The sequence below is a fragment of the Theropithecus gelada genome, chromosome 11 (genome assembly GCF_003255815.1).
Source record: "Theropithecus gelada isolate Dixy chromosome 11, Tgel_1.0, whole genome shotgun sequence".
Classification (NCBI taxonomy): Eukaryota; Metazoa; Chordata; class Mammalia; order Primates; family Cercopithecidae; genus Theropithecus; species Theropithecus gelada.
Genome location: NC_037679.1, coordinates 93,486,160 through 93,491,431, shown reverse-complemented (window position 1 = coordinate 93,491,431; position 5,272 = coordinate 93,486,160). Strand labels below are relative to the sequence as shown.

Sequence of the window (5,272 nt, the reverse complement as noted above, 5' to 3'; positions counted from 1 at the left end):
GAGAGGGGGTGCCTATTGGTCCCCACCTCGCGGGGCCTCTGCAAAGCCTCTACCTGGGCTTCACCTCCCACCCCGGCACCCTCCAATCTGTCACACAGACTGGAGAGCCATCTATAAAAAGCATTCATCTGATCCAGTCATTGAAAACCCTTTGCTCACTTCAAGTACACGTCAAGCCTTTTTCGAGAATCCTTGCTCCGCCTGGTTCTGACACCAGGTCCCGCTCTAGCTCCAGCCACCCCAGGTCCTCCTGGGGCTTCTGGATATGCTGGCCGCTGTGTGCGTCACATTCAGGCAGTGATGGGTGGGAGAGCGACCCCCAAAGGAATCCCGGTCCCGAACCCTGGAACCTGGGACTGTTCCCTCATGCGGTGATAAAGGTGAATTCTGAGGACTACCCAGGTGGGCCCTAAGTGCCACGACCTGCATCGGCAGATGAGGGGTGCAGAGGCTGAAGGCCCTGGAGCAGAATGCTGCACACCCACGTGGGAGGAAGCGGCGCCAGGGAACAAGGCATGCAAGGCCCGCAGCTCTGGGCACCTGAATGGGCCACGAGGGACTCTCCTGGAGCAAACACTCCGGTCTCAGTCCATGGCTCCTGCCCTCCAGATCTGTGGGAGAGTGAGGATTATTTTCCAGCCCCAGGTGTGTGGTCAGGGTCACAGCGGCCACGGGACACACACAGGCACCTTCCTCAGCTCTGACCCAGAGGGAAATGCCATTTCCTCAGGAAAACGCCGCCTGGTTTCTAGGAGCGCAAAGTTCCCTCTGTCAGGGGCTCTCGGGGGCACCCCATGTCCTCTCTTCATAGAAATCACCCCGGTGTCTCTCCCTGCAGTTACCTCGTGGTTATTTGACTTGCAGTCCTCACAAGGCTGCAAATTCCATGAGGGCAGGAACTGTGGGCTGGTCTCACACCACTGCACCATCAACAGGACCCGGCCGAGCCCAAACAGCAGGCGCTCAAGAAATACTTGTCTCTGAATGACATAAGCACAGTATTCTTCAGCCAGTCGTCTGTCCGTCCGTCCGTCCTGGTCAAGGGCTGATCCTGCAGGATTCCCTAACCAGCCTCCATGGGACTCAGCCAAGAGTAAAAACATGAAGTGAGGGTGTGGACTTGAGACTGGGAGCCACATGAGAGTCTGTGCATGAAAGTTTAACACCCACTGGGAAATTTTCACTTGAGTACCTCGGATGAAATTTAAAAGCGCACTTTGTTGAATAGACATAGGCTTGATTAAACCATTCCAACCTATACTTCGTTTTTTGACAGATTCTTTTCTTCCCAAAATAATTGGTTGATGTATTCAAAACTGAACACGGGCTCTAGTTAGAGGGCCACTTTGCATTGTNGTGACTTCGGGCAACAGGCAATCCTATTCCTTGGACCTCAGTTTCACTTTTTGTAAAGCAAGCCTGTCTCTCGCTGTCTGCCCTAAAAGCCTGAGTTCTGGCCTTGAGATAAGCGCGTCCTGTAGAGCAGACTGCAGGTGGACGTTGAGCTGGGTCTTCTAGGGGGCCAGGATCCGGCCAGCTCTTGGGTCCGGTCCCCCCGCGGGACCCCGCACGCCCAATCCTAGCGCCGCCCCGCCCAACCTCCCTTTGTTCCCCCAGGCCCCGCCCTCTCCGTGCGGCTTGCTCCCCATTGGCCGGAGGGGGCCCTAGGCGCCCGGCTCCGCTGGGGGCGGGGCGGCGGGCGGTGGGCGGGTCCGTGTGCACCTGCATGGTGTGTTTCCTGGCCGCAGCCCCGCGCCAGCTGCAGCTCCTTGATCCGAGCCGGATCCTGAACGGGGAACACGGGCTGAAGCGGCGCCGCGGCCCCGCCCCGGGGCTCCATTGTTGAGGCTGCCGCGTCTCTGTCGGCTGCTCAGCTGCGCTCCAGTGGGCCCAGGCTCCGCGGCGAGGAGCGAGCGATGCGAGGCGGCGGCCTGAGGTGAGACAGCGCGACGGGTGACGGGTTCTCCGGACCGAGCGGGGGTCTCTGCCCCGGGCGTGGCGGCTCCGAGCTGGGCTCCGCAGGGTCCGAGTTCGGGATCCGGAGTCCTTGCGCCTGGGCTTTGTCTCGGCCTCGTGTGGCACCGGGGGCTTCGCGCCTGCTGCGATAAAGCGTGGGCCCGCGCGGCGGTGCCGGTCGCCCTGCGGGTGGGGGCCGGTCCCCACTGATCCCCGGCTCCCCGCGTCTGCCGCGGAGGGGACTTCATGGACCCGGGCGTTGGCTTCTGCCCGGTCCTCCGCGGCGTGGCTTGTCCCCGCGTGCGCAGAGGGGGCCCTGCGAGAACCCACTCGTGGGGCGGGGCCCGGGTCACCGCGAGTGGGAGACTCCACCACCCTCCCCGCCTTCCCTCTCAGCGAGACTGCTTCGCTAGACTCACCGAGGAGACTGAGCGGACCCTCGGACGAGGGAGTCCGTGACTCTGGGTGGGGGCTTTTTCCTGGCCCCGCATGACAGTTTCCTGAGTGTTTTGTCACCTATATAGGTGGCTGCGTGGACCCACGCGCTTGGGTCCTGGCCGCCCTGCTAGTGGGGCTGTGCGCCGCCCCGTGGCTCGTCTAGGTCGACCCCGCCTGGGACACGCGTGTAGTGGGGGTCCGTGCGCGACGGTCGCGGTTGGTGGGGTCGCACCGCCCCCGCCGCATGGTTTGTCCTCTCACTTGCCCGGAAGGAGGAAGCGAGAGGCGCGGGCCCGGAGCTGTCGCCCAGCGGCCGCACCGACCTCTGTCCTGGCCGGCGGGTCCCGGGGGCGGGGGGGGGGGGGGGGGGGGGGGGCTGTCACCAGGCGTCCCACCGCCGCACTTCCTGCTCTGGCCCCGGGCTGGGCTCTGATTGGAGGGAGCAGGGCCCTTCTGCCGGGCGCTTCTTGATTTCTTCCGTTAGTAATGGGAAGAAAAAAAAATCTGGAAAGCCAGATTGAACTTTGTAACTCTCAGCGCTTGGAGAGTGGAAGAAGCTCTCCCAAGAATTTGGCGGGCTGGAAAATGCGTTTCAAGCAGGAGCATCCACACCCATGGAATGAGGCCAAGGTAGTTACAGTTAGAGGTCAGATTTATGAGGGGAGAGCGAGGGTGAGGTCCGTGGGTGGGGAGATTCTGACCTCAGCTTGATGGGAAGACGTGATGCTGCCCCTCAGACGCGTATTTCTCAGCCACCAGAGAAAGTGGAATCACTCCTTAGTGAATGCTTTTATCAAACTTTTGAAAAACCTGTACTGTTCCAGGAAGGAAAATCTAACTGGACAGTTTTCCCCTTTTAAGAGTGTTAAACGTCCCGGAGACAAACAGCAGAAGGCTCAAGGAGTCCAAATACTTAACCTGAATTTCTTTCTGAACAAGAGATGGTGTATAAGTAACAGGCATACGAGACAAAACTGAACTAATCACTGCAGCTGTGGCTCCTAGCCCTGTAGCGTGTCATGCAGGCCCTTTTGCCTTCTCTGCCCTCCGCTGTCCCAGACCCCAACGCTACCGCGCACCTCCAGTCATCAGCTCCTGCCGACCCATTGCTATGAACTCTGTTTCGGTGGCTCTCTTCTCTCTGAAGTTTTGCTCTTTCTCCTGAAGTCTTGCTCTTTCTCCTGAAGTCCTGGTCTCGAAGAGCTTATGATCTGCAGGGACAGATTGGATTTGGGCAGTACATAGTTAACTGTAGCACAACTTGAAAAATGCTCTGATAGAGGTGGGCAGGCAGTTTGTACATGCGGGTAAATGCGAGGTCCTTTTTTCAAAACCATGAATCCAAGTATTCATGCTATTTTAAATCTGCAATTCTTTGACTCTCCAGAGGATTTTTAGATTAATTTTTTTTTCTGTTACTTCCTAGTGTTTGTTGCATAATTCAGAGTACTTGATTAAAACTTACCAGGTCGGCCGGGCACGGTGGCTCACGCCTGTAATCCGAGGACTTTGGGAGGTCTAGGCAGGCGGATCACTTGAGATCAGGAGTTCGAGACCAACATGGCCAACATGGTGAAACCCTGTCTCTACTAAAAATACAAAAATGAGTTGGGCGTGGTGGTGGGCGCCTGTAATCACAGCTACTCAGGAGGCTGAGGCAGGAGAATAGCTTGAACCCAGGAGGCGGAGGTTGCAGTGAGTGAAATGGCTCCACTGCACTCCAGCCTGGGCCATATAGTGAAACTTTCTCTCTAAACAAAAACAAAAACAATGTACGGGGTCTACCTCCGGCTCTGGAATTTTCCTGGAAGGCCTTCTCTTCTGGGCTTCATTTTTCTCACTTTTGAGGATCGTAAACTACATAATTTCCAAGATTTTTGCCCTACACCTTTAATTCTTTCAAGCAAATAGAGCAGAGAAAAATTCTCTTCCCCGTAATGGTGTAAGGAATTCTCTCACAGAAGGGAACACATGGGTATGGAGAAGACAGAGGGTATATATATATATATATGTTTTTGGGGGTTTTTTATTTTTATTTTTTGGAGCCAGTGTTTTGCTCTGTTGCCGAGGCTGGAGTGCAGTGGCAGGATCTAGGCTCACTGCAAGCTCCGCCTCCTGGATTCACTCCGTTCTCCTACCTCAGCCTCCCAAGCAGCTGGGACTATAGGCGCCTGCCACCACGCCCGGCTAATTTTTTGTATTTTTAGTAGAAACAGGATTTCACTTTACTAGCCAGGATGGTCTCCATCTCCTGACTTCGTGATCTGCCCGCCTCGGCCTTCCAGAGCGCTGGGGACTACAGGTGTGAGCCACTGTGCCTGGCCGACAGAGGATATATTTTTGAGCTCTACATTTCAGAGTTCTTTTCTCTAGCCCTGGCCGGGATCCCAAACAGGGAACTTAATTCACTCTATCACTGAAGTATTCTCTTGCTTTGATACCATTGATATGTTGTCCTAGAGATTTGCTGTGGCTACTAGGAGTGTTTCATAGTTAAGAACTGATGCAACCTCTCTATTGTCAGTTGATGAGTCTATAAACCATCTTGTTTCCTTTAGTATTATCTCCCTGGAACTGGAAGGTCAGAGATGAAGTTTTCTTAGATTGTAAGTCTCAGTCTTTGCTATGTACCTTTGTCTGTCTCCCATGTCACCTGCTGTTTTTTCCCCCCGTTTTTCATTTTAATGTTTTTATTGGATAGGTGTCTGTTATTGCAGGCTACCTCAAAACGTTTTTGGATATTGACAGGATATAAGTATGAATAATATGTAAAGGATAACTTCTTCTAGTTCTTTTGAGCAGAGGATTTGGTTTCGATATGTGGCCCTATTAAAGCTTTTGTTAAGTCCAAGTGCTTTCTGAACTTCAATTCCCTTAC

The 5,272-nt window shown here is 54.9% G+C and overlaps 1 pseudogene; it reads right to left on the bottom strand.

Moving 5' to 3' along the window:
• Positions 1-1,514: 1,514 nt before the first annotated feature.
• Positions 1,515-2,447, bottom strand: LOC112634983 (annotated as a pseudogene).
• Between the last annotated feature and the right edge of the window lie 2,825 nt (positions 2,448-5,272).